The sequence below is a fragment of the Hermetia illucens genome, chromosome 3 (genome assembly GCF_905115235.1).
Source record: "Hermetia illucens chromosome 3, iHerIll2.2.curated.20191125, whole genome shotgun sequence".
In the NCBI taxonomy this organism is placed as follows: domain Eukaryota; kingdom Metazoa; phylum Arthropoda; class Insecta; order Diptera; family Stratiomyidae; genus Hermetia; species Hermetia illucens.
Window position 1 is genome coordinate 65,102,990 of NC_051851.1, and position 12,374 is coordinate 65,115,363.

Below are 12,374 nucleotides of genomic sequence, written 5' to 3' on the forward strand. Positions count from 1 at the left end.
AGGTATATAATATATGCGTGCTAATGAACTTTGCGGGTAGTGCCTAATTCAAATAGATATAAGAAGTAAATCGGAAATAAGGGTACGATCAATTTATATACGTGTATATATGTGTACAGTAATCGGAAATAGGCAGTTTCATTGTTTAGGGTGAGCGTAATATCTATGGCTGTAATATGTAGGTATGTCTCGTAGTTTGGAACAATATGAAGGAGTATGTTGGATTTGTAGCTGCGTTGAAATTTCTTACATAAGATGAACACAAAACCTTTATATCCGAAGCGCGAGCTTCCGGTATTCCGACTTGTTTTATCTGTCAAAGGCTTGATCTGGATGGAATCGTTCATGATATGGCATATGAAGCCATCGTTGTTTCGGGCGGCATTTTGGCCATTTCCCATCGATTCTGATTTCAGACCAATCTTTGCAAGTGAATTCTCTTTCGCGTGAATTACAGGGCCATACCATCGAATAAGCCTTGCTCGCAATTTTTTCACTGTCGGTACAATATCGATCGCGAATATCGTCATTTCGGATGTCATCTATGCGTATTAGGCGATTGGTCAAACGAAACATCTTCGTTTCCATTACCGCGAGTCGTTGATCATCGTTTTTTTTCATAGTCGGATAGCACTCAAAACCATAGAGGGCGACCGGGCAGACGGCCCTGCCAAAAATGTTCAATTTAAGATGTTCCACTTCATCCAGGTTGCGATAATGCATGCATGATTTCATAACGCAATTAACATTTGATTCGATTGAAGAACTCATCGAGCCACTGTATCGGGCTTCAGCTCTCCAGATCCTTTTGTCTTAACCGATTTCATTCGTTTTATTGTTTCTTTGACTTCTGTCGCGCTGACAGTTACATCCTGGTGGATTTACTTAAGTACCTGTCGCTTAAAGTTAACACCCCACGGTCTTCTTAAGACACGATTGATTTTGTGACTACAATCGGAACTCCGCTATGGCAAGTAACAACGGTACTTCCGTATAGACCGAGTGCACGGCTCAGCATTCATGCTGGTGGATGCACGAAATACCTAAATCTATACCGAACCAAGGAGTACAGCACCCGAGTTTAAACGAATCCTCACATTTGAGACCCGAGGGTCTTTCTGTCCACCTGGACGTAACTACAATCCCCATGGAACTCCCACTAGTGGGCCAACCGGAAATAACCGGGCACTTCCGTTGAGGTACAGGCTTGATCGCCTATATAAATCTTGGAGCATTCGCCTATTACATCACGACATAGTTGCTGCTCCCTCTTCCTCACCGCCACCTTAGAGCACCAACCGCTCTGGCAGGTGCAATTGTTCCAAATGTCGGCAGTGCTTCTGGAAATGGAGAATACACAAGCTATTCATTTGAAGTCTGCTCAAATTATTCTCGCCATCTATCCGTCGCAGTTCGTCTATCGGCAAGCAAAGTACCATTCTTTTCATTAACGAAACAGAAGTACTCCATATCCTGTGTGCGTTGGTGTCGGCTTTTGACTAGTCGAAACAGATCTTTCTCACCATCCTGTATGTCTAGTTTATCGTAAAGACTTTGTAATAGGCCGCTGGAACGACCCCTTTTTGCTTCTCGATTGGCATTCTTGTAAACTCCTCAATTGACTACCGTTTCATCGGCGAGAAACTTATGATTGTTTTCACAATCTTCACATCTTCATTCCAGACCCAAGAATCTCGGTTGATAACCCGCTTACCTAATTGTAATTGCGTAAGTGAAATCATTTCTTCTTTCTTTTCACGAAATCCTCATCATTTAATGCGCACCAATGGCTTGAATCGCAAGACAGTCGGGAAAGGCTTCGTAGTTGGCGGTGGTGATAAACTGCTAAGAGAGTAGATTTTCGTACGTTAAAAACAAAAGATTGTATTTCTTCGGGTGTGTGTCGATTTTTGGCACCTGTTGTGTCTGACTTTTCACTTACATGACCATTAATAACAATCCAATTGGTCAGGGCCTTGAAGTGTATTAGAACACTTCATTCAAAACCTACAGGATTAGAATACCCTATAGGAGGCAATGTGGTCAGCATTGCGCTCGCCCAAGATTATTACTCTGATTTGACTCAGGTACTCATTCACAGCTGATTCGACTGGTATCTGATGTCAAATCATGACACAAATCCCACTACTACCACTGAGATTTGAACCGCGACCTTCCGTACGATAGCCTTTAGACTATTAAGGGCGCCTGAAATGATATAGTCATCAGCAGACACGTTACACGTCTTCGTATCGAGAAGTTGCCAGAAGGCGTATTGCTCGGTATTAGATCGACTTATCTGTGGTGTGTATGCGGTGAATCGTATGATCAGCTGATATAATGATGACCTTCATCAGCTGGTCATCAAATCGATCCGTTTCTTTAATGACATCAGGGAAACCTCTGAGATGTCAATGCCAACACCGTATTAAATGTGTATGCTACCGCAATAGAGAAGTTTATAATCATTTTTACCGCGTTCATGTTCTATGTCGCAGCTTTTGTCACCAGACCTCAATGCGCCTTTTTAAGGTTTTGTGTAAACACAAAACCTTATTAAAATCGGTTTACTGTCTGTCTGTCTGTCTGTCTGTCCGTCTTTTTTTTTTTTTTTTCGGCGTTGGAAGGTGGAAAGGTTCAAAACCTACTGCTGGCTCCTGCCACGCAGTTATGTGAGACTTCTACTCACTAAAACCACCTCCTTCTCATTCCACTCTCCCCACGGAACTCCTATCAAGTATTGCATCGCGGGGCTGGATCAGCTTTTAACTGCGGCTCATTATGGTTCTCTCCCTTCCTTGTTTTCGTCGTAGTTCTTCCTGCCTAAGCTGTTGGTGAATAGCTTGCAGTTCCCTTACAACCTGGTTCCAGGCATCCGTTGACTCCAGCATAAACTCCACAATGTTTTCGGGTGTTAAACGCCTGTCTGCGACCGCTTCCATTCTTGCTCGGTGCGCGGTGAACCTGGGGCAATCAAATATGACATGCTCCGCATTCTCAGCCACGTTACCACATCTTGGGCAGCATGGTGATTCGTCGTGACCAAATCGATGTAAATAAGCACGATAACCTCCATGTCCACTCAAGAATTGTGTTAACTCGTGGCTTAATTCCCCATGGTTTCGTTCAAACCATCTCCGAATATCCGGAATGATGCGGTATGTCCAACGACCAGTTTGGGACTCGTCCCATCGCTGTTGCCACCGTTCGATAGATTCCCACCGTGCCAGCTGCCGTCGAAATGCGCTAGACTCTACAGCTGCATACGTTTTGTCGTAGAGTCGCCGACTTTCCTTCGCCAAGATGTCTATGGGGAGCATCCCTGCTAGTACATATGCCGCTTCTCCTGATGTTGTCCGATATGCACTGCATACCCGGAGTGCACTTAATCGATATGCCATTCCCAATTTTCGGCAGTTCACTTTGTTATTCAGAGCAGTTGCCCAAACTGGAGCTGCGTAGAGTAGCACGGAGCTGACTACCCTGGAGAGCAGAAGACGTCGACTTTGTCTTGGCCCACCAATGTTCGGTAGTATCCTCGAGATCGTTGTAGCGATGGAAGACGCTTTAGTTGCGGCGTACTCAATGTGTCTTTTGAAGTTGAGTCTTCTGTCAATAATTACTCCCAAGTATTTGAGCGATGGTTGGGAGTAAATTGTTTTTCCGCCAACTTTGATTTTCACAGTTGTGTTCTTTCTTCTCTTGCTAATGAGAACTACTTCTGTTTTATGCTCGGCAAGTGAAAGGCCAGAATTTCTCAACCAGGAATTGATCTCCCATATCGCTTCATTTGCATAGATCTCGATCTCGTCTTGGTGCTTTGCGACCACCGTTATTCCGATATCATCGGCGAAGCCAATAGTTGTCACGTTGTCCGGTAGGCGTAGCGTCAACACTCCATCGTACATAACTAGCCACAGCAAGGGACCCAGGACAGAACCCTGTGGCACTCCGCAAGTTGTCGGGAATATTTTTAGCCCATCGTCCGAGTCGCAGTAAAGTCTTCTCCCAAGGAGAAACTCGACCACAATGCGTACAATGTACTTCGGGGCTTGTATCTTTTCGAGTGCCTCGATGATTTTATTCCATTTTGCACTATTGAACGCATTTTTTACGTCGAGGGTTATTACTGCACAGCATTTTCCTTCTTCTATTGCAGCCTGAGCCAAGCCAGTCAGCATGCTGATTGCGTCGACAGTTGATTTTGCCTTACGAAATCCGAGTTGTTTGTCGGAAAGGCCTCCTTCCTTTTCCGCAACAGCGAGCAGTCTGTTATATATTACTCGTTCAAAAAGTTTGCCAATGGTATTGACCAGACATATCGGCCTATATGAGGAGGGGTCACCCAATGGTTTACCTGCCTTCGGAATGAGTATTAGCTTCTGTACCTTCCATTGCTCGGGGAATTCTCCTTCCCTAAGGCATGCCGTGAAAACTTGGGCAAACATACCTGGTGCTGTCCTGGCGGCTACCTTCAGGGCAATGTTAGGGATTCCATCCGGTCCTGGAGTCTTTTTTTCAATCAATCTTTTTGCTGCGTCTAGAACCTCCTCATTTTCCACTATCGGAACTTCGTCGGGATTTAACTGTACTGCAGGCAAACTTGTACCATTCAGATCCACTGGGAATAGAGTGTTCACTATATTCTGCAACAACTCTGGGCAAGTAATCGGTGGGGAGCGCTCGCCTTTTAGTGATGACATCACTGACCTATATGCGCCACCCCATGGGTCAGAATCAGCTTCAGTACACATCCGCTTGAAATGTTCGGATTTGCTCCTTGCGATAGCTACTTGCAATTTTTTCCTCGCATCTTTATATTGCACGTGTAGCTCCTCGAACTCAGGTCGGTTTCTTCTGCGCTGGGAGCGTCTCCTAGCTTTGAGACACTTTTTCCGGCATTCCTCAATTTCAGAATTCCACCAAAAATTAGGATTTCGTCTTCGGAAAGTACTACGTCGAGGCATAGCGGCATCGCATGCCCGCTGCAATTTTTCCACGACCTGTGAAACTTTGTTTTGTGCGCTTCCCGATAGCAATGTATCTTCCAGAAGTACCTCCTTGAACATTTCTGCGTCGAATTTCTTAGTTACCCAGCTCATCGTTATTCGTGTTAATGGCTTCAAATTATTCCTTTGTGAGGTTTGAAAGATGATAGCCTGATGATCGCTGTTTGTGTACTCCTCGCTGACACGCCACTCCAAGTCTCTGATTAAGGTATCACTGACGAAGGTGAGGTCTACCGCCGATTGCAATTCTCCCCTTCGGAATGTGTTGGCTCCCCCAGAGTTGGCAAGTACCACGTTCAAGCGCGAGAATGTCTCCAGCAATATTCGTCCTCTTGCGTTGGTTTCTCTGCTACCCCATTCTTCTGCCCATGCGTTGAAGTCGCCGGCTATTACTTTGGGGTTGTAGCGACTTGCATTGAAGGATAGTTTCTCCAGCAATGACGTGAATTCCTCTATTGTGAGGCTCGGTGCTGCGTAGCAGCTATAGATATATACCCCTCCAATCTTGGCACGGGTGAACCCGTCTTCTGGATGTCTTTTCGCATCTACTATAGCTTGGCTTCCGCAGCTCCATATCGCCGCCTTACTGGTTTTGTCTGCTATCCATACTCCGCTATGCAGATTTTCGTATTGTTCAGATACAATCGCAACGTCGACGTTGTTCTCGAATACGCTTTGGGAAAGTAGGTCTTGGGCCGCTCGACAGTGATTCAGATTGAGTTGCATAAACTTCATTTGGCTTTATTTATGCACGCCTTTCTGAACACTGGGCATTTACTGCTTCCTGCAATGTGGGCGCTGTCATTAATTTTTGCTTCCACACAGAATACGCACTTGGGCATTCCGTTGCAGTCCTTTGCCAAATGGCCTTGTTCTCCACATTTGCGGCACAGATTTGATCTGTCTTGGGAGCTAGTGCAAGCTTTCGCTATATGACCAACCTGCCAGTACTTATAGCATTTATGTACTGGACTCTGTTCCCGTAACCGACAGACCACCCATCCAATACGTACCTTGCCCACTGCAATCGCCTTTTTCGCTGCTTCAATAGGAAGACTTATCGACGCTATCTGCGTGTCACCGTACGCTTTTCTAAGTCGTAGCACATTAGACTCGCTCAATGTTTGTAATCCCAATTGGGTTTGCAAGGCCTCGCAGATCTCAGATTTTGTGGTGACTTCATCCAAATCCTTGCATTCGATCACCACCGAATCCTTACTCATTTTGACCGCCGCAGCCTCACCTAGTGATGCTTCAATTTTCTTCCGTAGGTTTTCGCCTCCGTCATCACCAGTTTTAAGTTCGAACAACAGGTCGCCTTTCTGTGTTCGTCTTATCCGCGTGACATTTGCACTCAGATCCGTCAAGGAGGCATCTGCTTTAACCTTGCGTAGGATTTCCGCGTACGTCAACTCGCTGGTTTTTGTTATTATCCGTCTGTCTGTCCGTCTGTCTATCTGTCTGTCTGTCTGTCTGTCCGTCACACGCATTTTTCTCGGAGACGGTTGCAGCGATTGGCACCAAATTTGGTGGAAAGCTGGGAACTGTGAACGCTCACGCATACAGTGAATTACATCCTTTTACAACGAATTTAAGGGGGGGTCCCCATGCATGCAAAAGGAGGGTGTAAATTTTTTTTTCATCAAATATAGTGGGATATCAAATTAAAGGTCTCGGCCAGTACTTTTCGAAGCTGGTCTTAGTTTTTACATTTGTTGGAAAGGTGGGGAGTGCGGGTGGTTGAAAGTGACCATTCCTTTACGGGGGCCATTCTCAGAAACTACCCAACCGAAAAATCTGAAAAAAATTGAGAGGCTGCCACTATATAGTGCCTGGGCTCCGAAGTACCTTCCACACTGATATCTGCATAAATAAAGTTAATAATAGTATATTACTATAATTTTTAGTAATTCGCTGCAGAACCCCCCTTAAATTCATGCTAGGACTACGAAATTTCGCAACAATATAGGGTATAATATAGAGCATGATCTTACCAAGTTTGGTGGAAATCGCACTATTACTAACAAAGTTATAATACGTCAAAGTTGTCGCTTCTTTACAAATTCAAGACTATGAATGTCAATATCACCCGAAAGTGGATACTCTCACATATATATGCATATATTACGTGCTGCGTACTAAGAAATACACAAAACCTTTCGTACCTGAAGCGTCCAGCTTCCGGTTTCCCGACTTGTTTGAAGTGCTCTTGCGAGTTTTTCCAATTTTCCAGTGAAGGTACTAATATTTAGCGTGCACGTATCTGTTTTGCTCCAACCAATTTACTTACGTCTTGACGCCGTCCATGCGCCAAGAACGCGATCAGTTTTAGTTTCCAACGGCATTTAATGTAATTGAAATAATCAAAACTTGTTGTTTCTTTTTCGTTGGTGTGGATATTTATTCTTGCAAATACCACTTGTTCCCTTCATCAGTACTAACATCAGTTTGCAAACAAGTGGTGGTTTGAACAAGTGGTTCCCGAAATATCGGTATTTGCAAGAATAAATATCCATACCAACGAAAAAGAAACAAGTTTTTATTATTTCAATTAATTAATCGTTGGAAACACCGCATAATTTCACTCAGGCATTTAATGTTTTTTTTTGTTGGTCAGTCGCGGGACCTGTCCCCAAGAGGTCAGATGGAATTTAGCAACTCCAACTAAATAAAGTTATTTATCGCTTTTTCTAATTTCTGCATTTTATCTTTGTTTTACTGAAGATAGTGTAAAACACCTTCGCCTTTATCTGGGTTTGGGACAAGAATGCTATATACATAAATAACACGGCGGAGTTAAATCGATGTATTCAATATACATTTCTACCAATTTGCCCTTGTGCTTTCCAACCATCTACGCTTTAATTCGCACCGATATCAAAACGGATTCAGAAAGCACTAATTGGAACTTTTTGTTGCATACCCTACTCGGCTGCAGCCACAGAAAAACCCACACTATTGGTTAAACTCCACATGGAGTCATGCAATTCACTATAGGCGAGTTATTCAGCAGTTTCCATTCCAAGATATATTTCCAAGAAATTTCCTGTCAATAGGTGCAGACAGTAAACCGATTCTAATGAAGTTTTGTTTTACACAACGCCCAAAGGGTTGTCTAATCAAATAAAGAAAAAGCTTTCAAATACCTATTACCCAAATGAATTTTGATACGTGTTGAACCGACAGCAACAAAACCAACCACAAAATAACATCCCTAGCCATGAATGGGATAATTTTATGACAGAATTGTGGAGTATGTGGTTGTGCGGTCAAACTGCAGGTGTAGTGAAAGTTTGCGTGACTATTAAGATAAGCCATTTAATATAGCCGGATTACAAGGGATGATTGAGAAAATATCTAACATTACGTGATGAAGTCAGAGTATCAAGTGAATTAAAACTCGCCAGAAAACTGGCATTATTTCTGCTCAGGGCTTACAATAAGATTCTAAATAAAAACACTTGTCGTGTGATGGGATTCAAAGTTTTAATAATATCAAAAAAAGTCAGCCAAAAGCTACGATGTGAATATATATACATACATAAACTCGTACTATGCTTATACTATAGATGGACAGGAGATTCTCATTCAATGTTCAAGCGTTTTCTTTCCAAAATTGGCCATCTAACTTCCTTGCGAATACAAACCTTCAATAAATATTGTCGAAACAGTAACTAAGTAAATTGATATAGCTCAAAGGGTTCATATGAGGTTAATGAATTAGATGAACTTCCTAGAATAAATTATGAATCAAAAACAGTCCAGAATTTGTCGTTAGTTACTTTCGAGAACTCCTCCCCCTTAGATTCCGATGACTAAATTTGTTTAAAATATTTTCTCTGAAAAAGTCCGCTGATATTTTCGGGAAAATATTGTGTGTATTCATCACATGTACAAAAAAAGTTCATAAAGCTGAAACATAGTTAATGGCATAAATGAATATATGTAACTTTCATCCGTGCATAAATTTCAGGTAGAAGCTAAAGCTGTTATGAGTATCTGCCTTTTTCGATGAAATTTACTTCATTCCAGTAGTGGATGAAAAAATTTGATTACAGAATATTTTCGCCTGACATTATCGCACCTCATGCTATTTTTAGTGGAAGCTGAAATATTTGACAATTTTACTTAAAATAACCCATTGGGGGGGTCACATCCGAAAACTCATATCCATATATGTATATGCTGAAATGAACTATTCCAGGAAATTACGGAAAACGATTGAAATAATATTGTCATCGAAAATTCAAAAATATTGGCACCCACAAGTGACGCATATGTACATGCTGGATAAAATCTGCCCTTATTTTTTATATATTCAATGACTTGCAAACGCACGGCTCAATATGCCGGGATTTATTTCCAAAAAGCTTTTCACGCTCGAGTAATATTAGCAGTAGTGGCAGAATCAAAATCTTTTCAATTCCGCAATTCTCACCGGTGTCATTCATTGTCATCTAAAATAAATTTTTTATTAAATTCCTCAATAGACGGCTTACCTTAAGCGGTCTTTTCTAAGAAGACTACCCCTGGAGGTAGTCGTTTTGTTGCCATTCGTATGGCATTGCACCTTATTGGGTCATTGAAAACACCGTTGAGTGCTGCTGTATAGACTGTTTTACTATGACAGTAGTAATTGCCGCCTTAGATGTAATCTCTTCCAAGACTTTGTATGATAGTTGGATAGAGATTCTATTCTTTTGAGGACACACATTCACATTTGTTTTCACCATACTTTTTTCAGCTCTTCCATTTGTTTATTGTGAGTTCTGTTGAAGTTTCCTTTCTGCTCTTTTAAATCCGAACCAGCTTTTAGTTGTTTAAGTATGGCTAGATATGTGATATGCCGATATTCCAAACAGTCGCCTCAGAGCGAGGCAAGAAGACCTTATTCAAATAAAAAGCATTACACCGCGGAGTTGGATCAGTTTTCACCTGGGGCTTTTTATAATTTTCTCTCTTTTTTCGTGGCTTCTGAACTATCCCTACCTTAACTTCCCGCAAATAGTTCGCGATTTTCTTTCTACTGGTTCCAGCATGAGCTTTACAATATTTTCCGAAGTTAGGCGTCTTTCTGCAACTGCTTTAATTTTTTTCAGTGTTAACCCATCTCAGGCAGTATGGTGAAGCATCGTAATCAAATTCACATCGTCCACTTCGTGTTCGGATGTCCGATGTAATATGATCAACGACCTCTTTGGAACTACATCTTCTGCCATTCTGCGAGAGATTCTCACAGCACCAACTACAGTCGTGGGGGGGGGGGGGGGCTACATAACATACATTTGATTATAAAGGCGCCGGGCTTAGTATTTCTGCGAGCATATATATACATCCGCTCTATTTATGCCGCCGAGTTTACCGGTTCAGAGAGCAACTAATTGGTCACGACTGGTTGTTGGGGGTGGCAACCAGGGAAACACTGGTGCAAGAAGACTCACAGGAAATTCGTCTCCCGGTGCATTGTTTGGATTTATTTGGCTGGAGAAATGTATGCACATGTTCAACATTCTTCTATACACATGTTCAACATTCTTCTATACTTCTATACGCGTGAAAGATTTCGCTCGTTTACTCTAAGGCAAGAAGACATTATACGGCAGATTCAACTCCCAGCGCTTTCTTTGAAATTTTATGGTGACGGAAAATCATTGCACACCATTCACCGCGATGGGAGTTGGGCGACCGAAATTCCCCGCATAAGGGCTGTATGTGATGCAGTGCATTGTTGTGCGCCTACGCGATTCAGAGCACATAACTGCGAGTCGCTGCGAGCACGTGACAGCATCGGTCATAACAATAGATATTGCACAGCTGTCAATGGCTTCGCACATCCTATCGAGAACAAAAGGCAGAGTTTCCTTAAAGATTCATTTCGGATGGATGGATTTTAATGGAATCACTGAGCGAATGGTGCTTCAAAATTCCTCTATGGGAAGGTTGGTGGGAGCACACACGCACAACATTCTAGGCGATGAATTCATGTTTTGTGTGCATCCTTTTCCTGTTGGGTTCAAAATAACTAAATACAACAAGAAAACCATCTAGGCAACATCGATACGCCAATAGCACTTACCTTAAAAGGTGCCCAATGAGATTACGTACCCCTTTATAGCTGAAGTTTGGACGGTGCCTCATGTGAAGTTTTGGACGGTTCCTCATGTGTATTTATCCAAAACTTGCGTGGGTTTCCACCGATACCTAACAAACCATGCCTCACCTCGACCGCGCGCGATTTAATATTATAATTCCATAAATCATAATTAAATAAACAAATCGATATCAAAAATTTTAAAAATTGGGACAGAATTAAATAAGAAATTCAAACTATAAAACATAAAAGAAACCCGGGAAACCAGATGCAGGACTTTTCAGGTATGAAAAGAAAAATATTTGAGTGAACATTTGCTCCATACCTACCTTGTCATGTATATGCATGTATTATGTTAGACTATTTCCTTAGACGTGATATTGGGACTCAAAGTTTTAGATTGTAGTATATATGATAGCACAGAAGCGACAAATTCGAACTATTAAAGCTTTGCTATTAATAGAGCGATTTGCAGCAAACACGGCATATTGTAACCTATACCCCTACAACTTGATGATTCTAGGGTAAAATTAAAGCGGTTTGCAATTAATTTCCCAAAACTATAATGATGTACTGTTATTAACCTGATTTTATCAGATAACGGTTTGGAGAGTATTTCAGAGCCCAGGCGTTTATGAATGAAATGATAGCTTTCCATCCCCCGTAGTCCCCCTTTCTGCATCCAATGCCAGAGCTGATTTTTGGGATGTGTAATACCAACCAGAGCTTTCATTTAATACCCCATATGACTATATTCAGTGAACAAAATTGCACACAAAGCCTTAAAAAGAATGAATATTGATGTAAAGGCAATAAAATATAAACACTGAAAAGGTCTTGAGAGAAAACGCCAGCTGAAATAGATAACCCTACCTGCGGAGCTGCAAGGCTCGGTTTACATGGAAGTAAGGGTCATATTCTGTTGGTTTTATTTTCATATTCAAGCTACCAATTGTTTCTAACATAAATACCGATTTTTGCATAAAATGTCGGAAGTGTACACAATACATTTCTGCTTGTTATTTTCTCATTATGTGTTTCCTTTCCGCTAGCTTAGCATCTTTTTGGGATCTGATTTATGGAATACAAGATTATTATGGAAACTATGAAATCTCTCACTAAATTTGAATAACGTGTAAAAAAACGAGCATCTAGTTGATTAATATCAGTTATTGTCCCACGTTCCTCTAAACGAGTAGACCGTGTGATTCACTTCCACCGACAAATTGCGCTATTTCTACACTTATGTACTCTACTTCTTCTAGAAAAGCCAC

The 12,374-nt window shown here is 41.9% G+C and overlaps 1 protein-coding gene across 6 annotated transcripts in view; it reads left to right on the top strand.

Moving 5' to 3' along the window:
• The window catches only part of LOC119652680 (tachykinin-like peptides receptor 99D), a 321,905-nt gene that overhangs the window by 9,145 nt on the left and 300,386 nt on the right, over positions 1 to 12,374 (top strand). The window lies entirely within an intron of this gene.